Source organism: Kogia breviceps, chromosome 1 (genome assembly GCF_026419965.1).
Source record: "Kogia breviceps isolate mKogBre1 chromosome 1, mKogBre1 haplotype 1, whole genome shotgun sequence".
Lineage (NCBI taxonomy): Eukaryota > Metazoa > Chordata > Mammalia > Artiodactyla > Physeteridae > Kogia > Kogia breviceps.
Genome location: NC_081310.1, coordinates 116,461,859 through 116,479,247, shown reverse-complemented (window position 1 = coordinate 116,479,247; position 17,389 = coordinate 116,461,859).

Here is a 17,389-nt window from a genome sequence, read left to right as displayed (position 1 = left end):
CCTATCATCCAAGCAGAGTGGAGGGGTCACGGGCAGGGTCTGTCATTCCCACACACTCCCCAGGCAGCTCTGTGACATTGGTTTCTGCCCTTTTCATTTATCTTCTATGTCAAAATTTCTCCTGCATGAGAATGGTGGAGAAAATGAGCACCATTTACCCCTCAGGTTCCACCTAGGGATGGTCCCATTCTGCTTTCAGCTCAGTCTGATGAACTTTCTCCAGCAGAGAAAGGAGGAAATGAGTATCTCCCACAATCCTGACCTGGCTGGCCATTCTTCTGAAATCTCAGAGTGGTAGCCACATGGAAATGTGCTGTCAGGGGGCATTTCCCATGACTCTGGATTTTAAGCTACACCCAGAAAGACCCCCATGCCCAGAGACAAGCAGCAGTGCCTAGAATATAGTCAGCACTCAGGAGTTGTTTGTTGAATGAGTAATAAAAAGCAGAGGAACAGAATATGCTCTCAGAGTCCTTCCTCCCCGCACCCCCAGGGTTGCCAGCTCCTGCCTTTGCAGCCTGTCTAATTCCAGAGTATTTATGCAGAAATGAGTGAGGTAGCAAAGAGGAAGATGGAAAGAGACTTGAAAAGAACATTTTCCCAAGATTCTCTCCTCTGTTCACCTCTGAGGAGGACCTCTGGATCAGGAAAAACACACAGGTTCCCAGGTCACCAAGCCCTCTTCATTCTTGGCCTCAGCGCTGGGCTGGTGCCCTTCCAGGCTACAGGCAGAAAGAGGTAGACAGACTAGCTTGGAGACAACTTTAAGTGAATTCAATTACCATAGCAACCAAAACCACCAGAATGGAGATTAGGCTCCAGAGAGCAGTGATCCAAGCATCCAAGACAGGCAGCAATCCAAAGGCCATTGCTTGTGAGACCAGGGGCCAGGGTTGGGGGGAAGGGACACCCCAGCTCATCTACCCAATACCTCCTATTCACCTGCACTTTCTGGGACTCCTCAGAGCTCTAACCTCCCAAGGAGCAGGCATTCATCCCTGCTGGGAGCTGGAGAGACCTGGAAGGGGTGTGTGGTTAGAGGAATGAGCAGGTGCTGGCCTTCTGCAAGCCTCTTATTTTCTACTGTGTCCTTCCATGGATGGGCAGGGTGCCAGCCTCACTTCTGTACTTCTCTGCAGAGTAAGATTTAAGAGTAGGAGCTCTGAAGTCAGACTATTTGGTTTTAAGTCCCAGCTCAGCTAACGATCTTGAGCAAATTGCTGAACTTTTCTGTGCCTTGTTCTTTTCATCTGATAAATGGGCACGACAGCAGCTGCTCACAGGAATGCTATAAGGACTAAAAAACAAGAATGCTTATAAAGTGTTAGCACAGTGTGTAACACATATTAAACACCAGGTAAGAGTTTGTTGTCATTGTGTCATTGCTGTTATCAATTTCATGATGATGATGATGATGCCGGCTCCAGTCCCTCCTGGCCCTTGTTTATTTTCTTGCTATGAGCACTTTGCCAGTTCGAGGGACCAGCCTGAGGCAGGGAGAGAAGATTTCCAGGATGCTGACAAACTGGGTCATAGTGGTTAGTTCCCTCTTGCTCCAAAAGCCATCAGAAACCCAGAGGGATTGTATGGGCTGCCTGGCAAATGACCAAAGGGCTTGCTCTCTGGGGAATTTATCTGGGCCCATCAGCTGTGGTCAGCCAGTTGTGGTCAGCCTGGAAAATCTCGGTTAGGACAGAACCACAGGTGGTCTCATTCACCTACTCATTTGGCCCCAAAGATGTTTAACCAGTCTGTGATCTTCAGCCCAAAAGAATTGTTGCCTTTCCTGAAGGTGGAACCCTCATCTATAAAATAGGAATAAAAATAAAGGCCGATTTCAGAGAAATAGCAGACCTGTTCCCCAATAGCTGAGGGCAGATGTAGGCACTGCCTTTATGCCCCTCACCGCACGTGTGCATGGACTTTATTTCCCATATGTCCAGAGGGCAGAGATGATCCTCTTCAGTGATGCAAAGAATTTGGGACCCGGCTGGGGAAGGTGTGTCTAGTCCACCTCCAGGGATGTGCCCGTTCATTCCACAAGCATTTTTGAGCACTAGTGATGGTCAGACCTTGGGAAGCCAAGATGAATAAGACTCAGGAGTTCAGCTTGGTGGTGAAGAAAGACCTCCAAGAAACATACCAGGAGGTGCTGCTGGACAGCGGAAGAGTGGTGAGGATGTTCAGGGCAGTGCGGCTGAGCATCAGAGAGGACTGGCATCTGGATCGGACTGGAAGGAGGAATACATTTTGCCCAGTGGAGAAGGAGGAAGGACTCTGCAGGCAGAGAGAACAGCAGGTGCAAAGAGGGAGTGTGAAAGGGCCTGGTGTGTCTGGGGGAGGTGAGAAGTTTAGGGATGATAAAGCGTATGCGTGTGTGTGTGTGTGTGTGTGTGTGTGTTTTGCGTGCATGCGTGTTAGGAAACGATAAGGGGGTGGAAAGAAGTATGCCAGGAGATGAGACCCAAGAGTTCATCTCTCCTCTTATCTCTCAAGAGATCAGCAGTTCTGTCAACCCCTAGGTACTGTGGCCTGCTGTGCTGGGCTTTGTTCAGCCTTATTCTGAAAACGAATTCCCCTACAACCAAAGGAGCTGTTGAGCTTGTTTTGGGGAAACCCCAGCCTGTTTTTTAGGGTCTGCATTGCTCAAAGGTCTTCAATGGCCCCAGTTGTCAGCTTCCTCCAGCCCAGCATAAACAGTGCTGTCTGGAAAGAACCCTGAGAGAGAACTCTGACCTCCCTCTCCCTCCAGGAAGGGCTGCACCTACACCCTCAGCTGGTTCTGCTTTGCATCCCCCTGCCCCAGACTGGCACAATAATCTGGCCAGGCAGCACAGCCTGTTCTGGGGCCCTCTTTTGCTGCTCCACATCCAACCAATCAGAGTCCTGATAATTTTTACCTCCAGCATATTTCTCTCATGCCCCCTCTTCTCCATCCATCCACTGCTGCCCTAGCCAAGGCCCTCATCATCTCTCTCCTGGAATACTGTAATTGCCGGCTAATTGGTCCCCCTGCTTCCCATCTGGTCTTCCTCAAATCCATCCTCCACACTGCTAGGCCAAAGTAGATTTTTCTAACATAGATCTGACTGTACTATGCCTCTGCCTGGAGCCCTTCACTGGCTCCCTGCAGCCTGCAGGATAGAGTCCAGCTGAGCTTGTTCACATCCTGGTGTCTTTGCTGCCCGGTGTTTGCTTCCTCCTCTCGGTCATTTGGCTGATTCCTTGTCCTCTTTCCAGACTCAGCTCAGATGTCATCTCCTCCAAAGCATCTTCTCTGAGCCCTCAGGCTGGACCAACTGCTTCCCTAGTTCTCCGTGCACATCCCAGTCACACCACATACTAGCTCTCTCACTAGGCAGCTTTGTGAAGCTCACCTCCAATTCTTCATCTGAGAGATGGGAATAGTAATAGACTTATCGCATGAGATTGCTTTGAGAGTTTGCAAATCTAGCTTCTCTTCACCCCTCAGGCTTCAGTGATCACCACATGAGGTTTAGTAAGCCTAAATATGAGTGCAGAGCTCACACCCACTGTTCATCTTTCTCTTTAAACCATGAGCTCTGAGAAGATAGAGACTGTGCCTACTTTGCTCACCACCATATGCCCAGACAGTAATTAGTACGTGTTAAATGAAGTGATTGAGGAGCCTGATTCCTCCAGCTCCGTTTTTCTTTCTCAAGATTGCTTTGGCTATTCGGGGTCTTTTGTGTTTCCATACAAATTGTAAAATTTTTTGTTCTAATTCTGTGAAGAATGCCATTGGTAATTCGATAGGTATTGCATTGAATCCTTAGATGGCTTTGAGTAGTATAGTCGTTTTCCAATATTGATTCTTCCAATCCAAGAACATGGTATATCTCTCCATCTATTTGTGTCATCTTTGATTTCTCTCATCAGTGTCTTATAGTTTTCTGAGTACAGATCTTTTGCCTCTTTAGGTAGGTTTATTCCTAGGTATTTTATTCTTTTTGTTGCGATGGTAAATGGAATTGTTTCATTAATTTCTCTTTCTGATCTTTTGTTGTTAGTGTATAGGAATGTAAGAGGTTTCTGTGCATTACTTAATTTTGTATCCTTCAACTTTACCAAATTCATTGATTAGCTCTAGTAGTTTTCTGGTGGCCTCTTTAGGATTTTCTATGTATAGTATCATGTCATCTGCAAACAGTGACAGCTTTATTTCTTCTTTTCCAATTTGTATTCCTTTTATTTATTTTACTTCAGATTGCTGTGGCTAAGACTTCCAAAACTACGTTGAATGAGTGGTGAGAGTGGATATGCTTGTTTTGTTCCTGATCTTAGAGGAAATGCTTTCAGTTTTTCACCATTGAGGATGATGGTTGCTGTGGGTTTGTTGTATATGGTCTCTATTATGTTGAGGTTGGTTCCCTCTATGCTCATTTTCTGGAGAGTTTTTATCATAAATGGGTGCTGGATTGTGTCAAAAGCTTTTTCTGCATCTATTGAGATGACCATATGGTTTTCATTCTTTAATTTGTTGATATGGTGTATCACATTGATTTCTGTATATTGAAGAATCCTTGCATTCCTGGAATAAACCCCACTTGACCATGGTGTATGATCCTTTTAATGTGCTGTTGGATTCTCTCTACTAGTATTTTGTTGAGGATCTTTGCATCTATGTTCATCATTGATATTGGTCTGTAATTGTCTTTTTTTGTGATATCTTGGTCTGGTTTTGGTATCAGGGTGATGGTGGCCTTGTAGAATGAATTTGTGAGTATTCCTCCCTCTGCAATTTTTTTGGAAGAGTTTGAGAAGGATGGGTGTTAGCTCTTCTCTATACGTTTGATAGAATTTGCCTGTGAAGCCATCTGGTCTTTGACTTTTGTTTGTTGGAAGATTTTTCATTACAGTTTCAAATTCATTACTTGTGATTGGTCTGTTTATATTTTCTAATTCTTCCTGGTTCAATCTTGGAAAATTGTACCTTTCCAAGAATTTGTCCGTTTCTTCCAGGTTGTCCATTTTATTGGCATATAGTTGCTTGTAGTAATCTCTTCTGAAGTGTCAGCTGTCCCTGACTTCAAACTATACTACAAAGCTAGAGTAATCAAGACAGTATGGTACTGGCACAAAAACAGAAATATAGATCAATTGTACAGAATAGAAAGCCCAGAGATAAACCCATGCACCTATGGTCACCTAATCTATGACAAAGGAGGCAAGAATATACAATGGAGAAAAGACAGCCTCTTCAACAAGTGGTGATGGGAAAACTGGACAGCTACATATGAAAGAATGAAATTAGAATGCTTCCTAACACCATACACAAAAATAAACTCAAAATGGATTAAAGACCTAAATGTAAGACCAGACACTACAAAACCCTTAGAGGAAAACATAGGAAAAACACTCTGACATAAACCACAGCAAGATCTTTTTTGACCCACCTCCTAGAGTAATGAAAATAAAACCAAAAATAAACAAATAGGACCCAATGAAACTTAAAAGCTTTTGCACAACAAAGGAAATCATAAATAAGATGAAAAGACAACCCTCAGAATGGGAGAAAATATTTGCATATGAAGCAACAGACAAAGGATTAATCTCCAAAATATGCAAACAGCTCATGCAGCTCAATATCAAAAAACCAAACAACCCAATCAAAAAATGGGCAGAAGACCTAAATAGACATCTCTCCAAAGAAGATATACAGATGGCCAAGAGGCACATGAAAAGATGATCAACATCACTAATTATTAGAGAAATGCAAATTAAAACTATAGTGAGGTATCACCTCACACCAGTCACAATGGCCATCATCAAAAAATCTGTAAACAATAAATGCTGGAGAGGGTGTGGAAAAAAGGAAACTCTCTTGCACTGTTGGTGGGAATGTAAATTGATACAGCTACTGTGGAGAACAGTATGGAGGTTCCTTAAAAAACTAAAAATGGAACTACCATATGACCCAACAATCCCACTACTGGGCATATACCTTAAGAAAACCATAATTCAAATGGACCCATGTACCCCAATGTTCATTGCAGCACTATTTACAATAGCCAGGACATGGAAACAACCTAAATGTCTGAAGGCAGATGAATGGATAAAGAAGATATGGTATATATATACAGTGGAATAGTACTCAGTTATAAAAAGGGATGAAATTGGGTCATTTGTAGAGTTGTTGATGGACCTAGAATCTGTCATACAGAGTGAAGTAAGTCAGAAAGAGAAAAACAAATATCGTATATTAACGTATCTTCGTGGAATCTAGAAAAATGGTACAGATAAACCTATTTGCAGGGCGAGAATAGAGGTGCAGATGTAGAGAATGAACATGTGGACACCAAGGGGAAGGGGAGATGGGACAAACTGGGAGATTAGGATTGACATACATACACTGCCATGTGTAAAATAGATAGCTAGTGGGAACCTAGTATAAAGCACAGGAAGCTCAGCTCGGTGCTCTGTGATGGCCCAGATGGGTGGGATTGCAGGCGGGGGTGGGGGGGGGGGAGGTCCAAGAGGGAGGGGATATATGTATACATGTAGCTGATTCACTTCATTTGTACAGCAGAAACTAACACAACATTGTAAAGCAATTATATTCCAATTTAAAAAAATTGAAGTTTTTGTTGAACTAATGTCAGTGGATAAAGACCTATCAGTTCAATTAAAATGTCTATTGAATGCCAAGCTCTAGGCTAGGGCTCCCCTCTTAATACTTAGGTGGGACGGGGGTGCAGATAAGCACACTCACCCCATGTGTCCTGGGCAAGATTGCACCTTGAGTTGGGAGTTCAACTCAACTCATTAACATTTGACGTGGGTGGAATGGGAAGTAAAAGGAATTTCCTAGGGAAAACCAGTCCGTAACTCGCATCTCCTCACTTCCCTCAACACCATCCCACTGCTGAAAGCAGCACTGTAACCCGCTAAGAAGGCTGTCCTGTGTTTCCTATTTTGTCCATTTCAAGAATTTGTAGCTAAGAGAGAGCCGTCTAATACTGAACCTGGCTGGCAAAACGGAGGCAGGCATGCGATGTTGACAGCTTACCACTCTGGGGATTCCAGTTGGTCTGGATGGGAGAAGTGTCCCAGGAAGAAAGGGTATTCACTCTTTGGTCAACAAAGGACAAGGAGTTTTGTAATTTTTTAAAGCGTGTGTGTGTGTGTGTGTGTGTGTGTGTGTGTGTGTGTGTGTGTGTGTGGTTTTGTTTTGTTTTGTTTTGTTTTGTTCTGTTTTTTGTTTTTTTCACCCTGAGCCCGTCCGTCTCCATTCTTTATGACTCCGGGCAGGATTTAACACATACACTTAAAAAAATGGAAGAATAACTTCTTAAATTTTCAGTAAATGTATTGTTCAATAGATTTGATTTACTAGTTATGAGCCATAGAAGAGCCGCTATGGCGATTTATCGTGACGTCTCAGCTGTTGGAGTCCACTGCTTCTATCCGCTCTAATCCCCATAAAAATAATCCAGTGAAGGGAAGACCCACGGTGCATCTTGGCACCAGCTTGGATTTTAACTGCCAACCCTAGTAGTGTATCAGGGTCCCCTTCCAGATGATGAGACCATGACAGGTGGGGGAGGGGTGGGGCATGTCCCATGGATTTAGTGTCATTTGTTCTGAGTCGTTAGTTGGGGTCAAGGAGCAGAGGTCTCCGGGCATTGCAGCTTGTGAGAGATTTATAGGGCTCCACTTGCCTCCCTGGTGACTCTGCAGAGGAATTAAATGGAGGGAAAACCTGTGTGTGTGTGTGTGTGTGTGTGTGTGTGTGTGTGTGTGTGCGCGCGCGCGCGCTGAGGAAAAGGAAGGACCAAGACTCATAATTCAGAGGGATTCAGAAGGGTCAGCCTCTTGGGGAAAAGCTCTGCAAGACAGTCTCTGCTTTGGATTCCTAAAGCATCTGAAAGCATTTCCTTCCTGTTCTCCAGGGAAGACTTGGAAAGGTGGGAGGTTCTATAGCTGGTCGGGGGCGGGGGTGGGGGGTGGGGGGGAGGGTTGGCCAAGGGAGAGAGACAGGGGAAGACTGTTCCAGGCTGAGGGGCAGGTAAGGCCTCCAGGGAGAAGTGTTTCCAAGCTTAGCCCTCCACGTAGGCTCAGCTAAGCATAGGTGGGGAAGCAGGATAGAGTTCCCGCGGGAGGAATAGTCTGAGCAAACACTGGGGTTTAGAGAGCTGTCGCACTTCCAAAACAGCGGGAATACAAGTGCAAAGGGTCCAGGAGCAGAAAGTGGAAAAGCGGAAAACACGAGGCCTCGACAACAACATCAGACAGATGAAGCTATGTCTGCTTAATTCAGAGGGCAACGGGGATTCCTAGAAGGATTTCAACCAAAGGGCAACGTGTTTGGACTTGTGTTTAGAAAAAAATCACTCTGACTGCTGTGAGGACAATGGATTAAAGAACTAGCCTCCTTGGTTGGGCTTCCATTTCTGGAAAACTCCCTGCCTATCCTTAGCCTAGGCCAAGAAGCACATCCCTGGGTCGCCTGCTAGTCTCCTGGTGTCTGATGCTCAGCAGCTGCTCGGGTGCTGGGCTGAGAATGAGATGCTACCCCTGCTCTCAGAAGACACAGTCCAATGAGACAGGCAGGGCTCATCCTGTTTGAGGAAGTCAGAGCAAAGCATGTTACCGTTGAGTACAGGAGGGTCACAGATTTAGCCGGTGGGTTAACTGGGGGGAGGCAGGAGCAAACAAACGCCCAAGGTCTGGGTGAGGAGAGAAGCCTGTCATTCCTGAGGAAACCTGCTTTCTGGCTAGACCACACTCTGTCGTCTCATGAGCAGCACCCCTAGCTTTTCTGTGGGGGTCTGGGGAGAGATGCATTGTGAAAGCTGAGTGTATCTAAGACCAGAACTTTCTGTGACAATGGAAATCTTCTCTATCTGTACTGTCCAGTGTGGTAGCCATTAGTTACATGTGGCTGTGGAGCACTTGAAATGTGACCAATACTATGAAAAAACAGATTTTTAAATTTTAATTAATTTTAGTTTTAATTTAAATAGCCCCACATGTTTAATGGCTACCATATTAGCAGAGATCTAAGATGTGAGATCCTTGTAGACAGTTCCACCAGACGCTGAGCACGTGAGAGAATTCTTGTAAGCGAGTCTTGTTTCTTGTGTCTGGGGGCAGTGTGGTAGAACTCAGGGCCTTGAATGCTGGCATAGTCAGACTTAATGTTTAAATCCTATCTGTTCCACTGTATCGGTCAGGGTAGGCTTACTACTTTAACATACAAACCCAAGGTTCAGTGGCTTAACATAATAAAAGTTTTTTTTTTCACTCATTTCATAGACAAATGAAGGCTAGGAAGGCTCTCTACCCCACACAGTCATCCAGAGACCCAAGATCCTTCCTTCTGGTGGCTCCACCCTCCTCTAGGTCCTTAATATTCTCTGCATTCAGCCAGTGGGTGGAGAAAGGAAGAGCGCACGTAGGATTGCTCTGGATGCTTTTTATGGGTCTGACTTATACTACTTTGGCCAGAACTTAGTTACACAGCCAAACCTAACTTCAAGGGATCCTGGGAAATGTAAGGTAGCTACGCCTATGAAAAAGAGGAACTGAATTTGATTAGCATCTAGTCAGTCTCTGCCACAGGTAACTACTAGATGTGTGACCTTAGGCCTTAGTTTTCTTATCTGTAAGATGAGAGTAAAGTAAAAATTGGTGAAGGCAAAATGAAATAATCCATGTGAAAAATGTTAAATCCATTTGGGATTCATGACTATAATTCTTGCCTCTCAGTTTGGGTCTCATTTTAGTTATTGAGCAGCAGCTCTGCTGACACCTAAAAGCTTGCACATGGAAGCATCACTGCAAGGCATTTTATGCATGCTCCTTTCTCCCCAAGGAGCAGGTCAGACTTTGGAGAGAATTCAGTGGCCCTTGTGCTTGTCAAACCCAAGGACTACCCCTCAGACACAGATGCAAGTACTGGCCAAACGATCTTAGCATCATGGGGGTAGGAGGAAGAGATCTTATCCCCTGGAGAGATGGATTTTGATGGCTGTAGGAGGGTGCAATTACTGAAATATTTATAGATGGAACTACATGACATCTGGAATTTGCTTCAAAATTATTAAGGAGTGGTGATGAGTAGGGGTATAGATAAAACGTGATTGGCCTTGAGTTGGTAATTATCAAAGCTAAGTGGTGGGTTCATGGGAGATATATTATACAATTCTCTCTTCTTTTGTGTATGTCTGAAATTTTCCATAATGAAGAACATTTTAAGGGCCATGAAGATCCTTCTTTAACAGGCTTTGCAGAGAAATCCAGAAACCTCTTATGACCTTGCAGTATGGGGACAGTAGCTGGACTGTGTTTATTTATTTGTTGACTCATCAAAGCAATTACCAGTTTTGCACCTGGGTCTCCCACAAACCCAGTGAGGCAGAAACACCCAGCCCCAGCCTTGAGCTCTGAAGAAGAAATGAACTTGAGCCTGAGTATCATAGATATGCAGAGCTGCAAGGGCTTTGGCACTCATGAACTGTGTCTGTTTACCAAGAAGATGTTGGTATAAAAAACTGGTATACAGATCCTCTCATCAGAACACTTGCAAAGGCTACAGATTTGATTTTCTAGCTGCAAAATTCAGAAACAGCCCACCTGGTTGCTTATAGTTGTATCAATGTGGCCCATTTTATGAATGGACAGTGATTCTGTGGAGTTGGGAAGCCTCCTGTCCCTCCAAAACATACCCCATTACTTGGATGGAGCCTCAAATCCCACTCACTCTATTTCATGACCTTGGCTTTCATAATCCTGTTAAAATGTGAATACTGTATCTCTGGACAGGATAGTCAATTACACATTAGTTTAAATGATTTATCAGTTCTTGCTGATGATGAGGGAATGGAGAGAAATAGGCACTTGAAACTCAAGGCTGAAGAAATGGGGTGCCGCAGAATGGAAGGAGAAGCCAATAGAAAAAAGTGTTTAGAAAGAAATTTCTCTGATTTCATACATTTCCTGGAGTCTTGGTATGAAGAATAACCACATGGAAAGAACCTGAGTGACCTGTCTGAACGTCTTCACAAACAAGCACTGGAGAGAGCTGTGCCTTAGACTTAAAAGCTCTAGTTTCAAACATGTGTAAAGTCAACTACAAGATTATTATAACAGCCAATACTTTACTTATAAATGCATATGAAACATGTTATATGAATTATCGAACTCAATCCTCATGAATGCTGTGAGTCAAGATGATCACTATAGTCCATTTTACAGGTGAGGTAACTGAGGATCAGAGAAGTAAAGTAACTTGACCAGGGTCACACAGCTTGTAAATTAGAGCCAAGATTTGAAGCCAGATCTATCCTGAGCCCATGTTCTCACCTTCATTGTCATAGGTTTCCTGAGGTGGTTTACACACAATTTTATACTTAAAGTTCAGCAAGCTTTGGTCTTGGCATCTCTTTGTGCCAAGCCTAGGTTTTGGCCATCGGGTTTTTGTTAAAGTTATTTATTTATTTATTGGCTGCGTTGGGTCTTCGCTGCTGTGCGCGGAGGCTTTCTCTAGTTGCGGCAAGTGGGGGCTACTCTTCGTTGCGGTGCACGGGCTTCTCATTGCAGTGGCTTCTCTTGTTGCGGAGCATGGGCTCTAGGCACGCGGGCTTTAGTAGCTGTGGTGCGCGGGCTTAGTTGCTCAGCGGCATGTGGTATCTTCCCGGACCAGGGATCGAACCTGTGTCCCCTGCATTGGCAGGCGGATTCTTAACCACTGTACCATCAGGAAAACCCTGGCTAACGGGTTTTTTTTTTTTTTTTGTGGTACGCGGGCCTCTCACTGTTGTGGCCTCTCCCATTGCGGAGCGTAGGCTCCGGACGCGCAGGCTCAGCGGCCATGGCTCACGGGCCCAGCCGCTCTGCGGCATGTGGGATCTTCCCAGACCGGGGCACGAACCCGCGTCCCCTGCATCGGCAGGCGGATTCTCAACCACTGCGCCACCAGGGAAGCCCTCTAACGGGTTTTTGACAAGCCTTCTCGCCGAGTTTTATGGTGAGCACAGTCACAGCTGCAGGCAACCCAGATACATTTCCAACTGATGGCATCTTGGCTGTTCCCAAGGTGGTGATATTCTAGGGATGTGATTGACATTCTTCCAGAAAGGAAAGAAAAGACTTCCCTAAAAACCAATCTGGTTCAAGAGCAGAACACTGGCCTGGTCTCTGCGGACAGCGTCGACTGAGGTTCTCTTTGTAGATCTGAAAAGGCTGGAGGAGGGGGGCTTTGGGGCTCTTTTCATCTAGGACCAGTCAAAAATCGAACACCCTCATGCTTTCTCTCTGTCCTCATGACAGTGCTTCAGCTCAATCAGATAGAATCTGGAGACTGAGCAGTTGACAAATTTATCACATATTCTCAGTTACACACAATCAAGGGAACCATGGGAATGAAAGTTAAAATAAATCCCTAATGCAAAGTTCTTGAGCATCTGCAATGTGCCAAGCACTGAGCTAGCACATTCAGAGATGGCTAAGATGTGGTCCTTCCTTAAACAGCTTAAAAGTCAGAGAGGGAGGCCACCATGCAAACAATCAAGGTAATAAGATAATAAGAACTACATTTGAAGTATGCAGGAAGGACTGTGGGAGCCCAAATGGGGAATGCTTAGTTCCTTCTGAGGTGTGGAGCTGAAATTTACCAATACGTCTTATGTGACCTTTGGGCTGGTTATTGAAGGTCTGGGGCTGAGTGGAAGTTTGCTAGGAAGACAATAGGAAATAGGAAGCGGTGGACGGCATCTATGGAAGACAGTACAGCATGTACGAAGGCACGAGAGTGTGAAAAGATGTGATTTGGTCAAGTAGCAGAGAAAAGGGCTGCATGCTGGAAAGAAAAATGTGAGCAGAAGAAGGTAAGACCAGAAAGGAAGAGCAGGAGATGACAGGGTCAGAACAGGGTTTTTTAGAGGAAACGATCTTTTGCAGAAGGCTGAAGGGGAGTGGTGAAATGAAGCTGAGGGGTGCCTGTGCACAAGGATGGAGATGCACAGTAGATAGTTAGGGGTCAGGGAGAGCTCAGGAAGCAACGTTCAGCACCTGAATGAGCTTGAAACCAGGGCCTCCTGTCAACTCTCCAGGGAAATGGGCAGATGGAGATGCAGAGAAGGTGAAGGACAGAACTGTGGGAAACATCAGCACACAAGCCAAAGGAGCCACCAGGGAAGAAGAGAACAGTCCCTGCACCTATGATCTGCACCTTCAGCCTCTACCAAACCTCCTCCAAATTGTCACCAGCAAGAAACTGAACAGATGAGTAGTACTTTTTTCCTTCCAGTGCCTGTGTCCCCTTCTCCTATTTGCTTTTCTTCTCCCCTCCCTTCCTCTTCCTTCGTGTAGCATCTCCCTCTGAGGGAGGTCCTGATGAGCAGAAGCCCTCCCCGCCGGGCTATGCCCCACCACGATCTGCCTGGGTCGGAGCTGGTCCCCTGGAAGGACTGACTTGTCGAGCCAACTTTGACGACTTCTCATTTGCCATCACTGGTCTAAGCATCTTGGCTAATGCGATGACCACCCAGGCAACTGCTGGCCTCCCAAATGGGGTTAGTGCTGCAGGGAGTAAGGCTCCCTCCACTCCCTCAGGAAGGACCAGAAGCATCGACGGTTGTAGGAGTTCAGCCATCAGGCCCACCAGTGTTGACAGTACATCCTGGCCTGGCCAAGCTGGGCAATCTGGGCTGATACCCACAGGTGAAGCCCTGGTGTTCTGAGACCGGGCAAAACTCCTCAGCATTTATGCCACCACCACCCAACTCACCTTGGAAAATGAGAGAAAGCCAAGACATTACCAGCCTTTGGCATTCCTCAGGAAGATTTTACCCTGAAGAAAACTCAGAGGGTCCAACCCTAGCCTGGACACACTGAGCCCCTACCCCATACCCAACCTACAGAGGACATGGTGGAAGAGGCCAACAGAGCCAGGTCAAAGGCGTCCTCTTAGGGCAGACCCTCTATCTGACTGAGGGGGCCACTCTGCTCTCAGAGGAGCAAAAATGCAGCAGTCTGGGGAGTGGCAAGAGGGAGGGTTCAGAGCTTCACGCTAGGTGTGCGGCCTGAGATGCATGTTCAGTTTTCCCATCTATAAAATGGCGATAATATCTACGGTACGGGATTATTGGAGAACTAGCAAGGAGTCCAGAATATGGCGGCTCCTCAACTTAATGCTGATATGTTAAGCCTGATACAATCCAAGGATTTGCAATGCTGCTTTGGATCCCTTGGACAGCCTTCCTATGCTTGGTCCTTTAGAACTCCCCCTCCTGTTAGTGGCTTCCTGAATCCCCAGCTGTGGGACCTTGAGGAAGCCACTTAACCTCTCTGTACCTTGATTAGCTGCCCAGGAACTGAGGCAAAATAAACTCTGATGGCCACTGAGTAAATGCTCATATGCCCAGCTGTGGGAATAGGGGGTAGGAGTCAATGGCAGAATCAAAGCCAGAGCACCCCAAGCCCAAGGGAGACTCAGAATGAAGGGCCACCCCTACTAAGTCCCTCACTGCAGCTCCGGTTTCAGAAAGTTTTGCTTTACATAGTTAGGTAAATAAGGGAGGCTGCATCCATATGGGTACCAAGGGTCCTTACTTACTTCTCCAGCATAAAATTTCCCCCGGGAAATGCCCCATGGGCTTCTGACATGATCCAGCCCCTTCCTTATTCCCATTCCTGTGGTTCTTCCTCTATTCCTCATCAGAGGTCTCCCTCTTTGGGGCTGGGAATCAACTACCTCAACCAGGTGAACTTGACCCATCCTGGGCTGTGGCCTGGCATCGTTATTATTATATGCACGGAGGTGTGTGTCTTCCTGTGTCTGTGTGTCCCGTACAGCAGTTCTACCTTCCTCTCCAGGCAGATTTCTTCACACTTCCTGTTGGCACCACTCCCGCCTTAAACAGCAACAACAACCAACAGTTATATTGTACTTCCTATGTTCCGGGCACCGTTCTAAGTGCTTTACCCGTGATAATTAGTTATCTTCACCAGACCCTATAACGTAGATAGTACTATTTATTGCTATTTTAGAGATGAGGAAATCAAGGCACAGAGAGGTTAAGTAGCTTCCCCAAGATCACACAGCTAGTAAATAACAGAGGCAGGTTCAAACCCAGGCAGTCTGACTTCAAAGTCTGTTTTTTACCTCCAAGATCCACAGCACCCTGAATACAGAAAGCCGGCAACCCTCAGAGGTGCAGTCCCACCCTCCAAATTCCTACCTCATCATGGGGCAAATTGGTGTAGTAGTCTAGCCACAAGCAGTGAGGATAGGGACAACCCTTACGGACACTCTGAGGCACAGCTTCTAAGAGCGAGCCTGAGCGGAGCAGCCCTGGGAAATCCCCGAACAGACACACCAGCCCCGGCAAGTCAGCAAACTTGGAGGCTGCGGACTTGGCATTGGGCTACCTCTTACCCCCACAGTCCACACGGTGACAAGCTCTGCAAATAGCGGCCAGAGCCACGGGACTAAAGAAGAATCCTCATGTGTGCACAGCTTGGAAAGGACACACACACACAGAGCACAGTCATCCATAGGAGCACCATCTTTAAATAGAAAAGATAGCCTGAAATACACCCTGAGCTCACGTGTGTGCGCTCTCTCTCTCTCTCTCTCTCTCTCTCTGTCTCTCTCTCTGTCTCTCTCTGTCTCTCTCTCTCTCTCTCTCTCCAACACACACACAGCCAGGGCCAGCAGATTGACTGAACAAATGCCTTAGCTGTACTGGTGGCAAGGGAAAGAATTCTAGTGCCCTGGCAGCTCCTAACTTTCAGTTCCTATTTAAAATATCTGAATTGGGAGCATCGACAAGCTCCCAAATTAGCTTTTTAAATAGAAGCTGAGAGTTAAAGGAAAAGCGGCCGTGTCATGGGGGAAAAGCAATTGAGAATCCTGGCCAGGCCAGAGGCAGAGAGGGGAAAGGCGAGGCCAGGCAGTGCTGGAAAGATGCAGTGGAGGGCAGGGAGCCCATGGGAGGGCAGCATCTCCAGGCAGTGGCTCCTTCAGCCGCCAGAGTCAAGGGGCCTCCCTTACTGCCCATCACTTGCTCTCGCTCTGATTTTCCAAGTCACCTGGTTGTGAGAAGAGATGGTAAATAAAAGCCACACGGGCCTAGACTAGAAATTTAAGTCTTTCATATTTTCCTTCTAGATCTTCTCAACAGAAAGAAGCGTAGAGTCTATAGCTACTTTACTTAAATGATGAGATGTGAGCCTGGGAGGAATGGGGCCAGGTGTGTGTGTGTGTTGGGGGAGGGGGAGGGGGATTCTGAATCAATGCCCCGTCTTCAAACAGGGCTGACCAGGCACAGGAGAGAGCACAATTGTCCCGTAAGTATACCTCTCTGGAGGAGGACGATGCCCCCCAGTCTAACTGTTCCTGGAAACCTCCAAGCTTTGGGGCAGACTCAGCCCTTGAGCTACCTGCAAGATGCAAAACAAAGATGGAAATGCACAAGAGTTCAAACCTGGGCAGAAATAAAGTACCAGGTTTTAACTCTCCCAAGTTGGACATGGGGGTGGAGGGCTGAAGGAAACTGCCCTTCCCGGGACCTGTCCACCCAGAGCCTGAGGAACTCCCAGGGGTCAGAGCAGTTGTGAGAAAATGAGCTCTTCCTCGAGGGATGGGAGCAGGGAGGTGGGAGCAGTGCCAAGGCCTTCCCTGAATTCTTCCCCTGTCTGCCAGGGAGCGGCACTGTTGTTAATCATTATTACTGTATGCAAATCAGTATGCAAATCCCACACCACTCCGGGACTCCTGGCAAATGCTAATAGAGCCCACGCCCAGCTCTTGAAGGGCCAGTGTACACCTTTCAGAACGACTAGCTGAAGGGGGTTTTGGGGAGAGTGGGTGAATGAGGGGCTCAGGCCACACTGACTCACCCCCCACCCCTTAATCTAGAAAAGGGCCAAGGGTTCTCAAAAGCCAGAAGCCCCGTTTGGACTCGGAGATGTTCTTTCCCAGCCCCCTTCAAGAACACCCTTCCCTTCACCGCACACTTTGCTTTTCCCTCGGTCTCTGTCTCACACCCAGAACTGTGGTCGCTCAAGCCCTGCGTTCCGGTCCCTGCTGAGGCACACAGCCGCCTCACCTCCGGAGCGCCCGGCGATTCCGGGTACCCAGGCCGAGATCTCTGGATTCCGGACACAATGAAAGCTGGAGTCACGCGGATTGGCAAGGTTCGCGGGGACTGAACCCTCTGCGTACATTGGCCGAGAGTGTAGGAGTCTGGGCCGTATACCACTCTCTCCGGATGCTCCAGGGCTCCATCCGCCCGGCCCTCTAGGCACGTGCCGACTGCCGGCTCCCCATCCTGGGCCAAGGCATCGGGCAGTGGGGAATCCATGGGTTTCGGAGAGGGACCGAGGGACTGAGCGGACTTGGGTTGAGAGTTCACGCTCC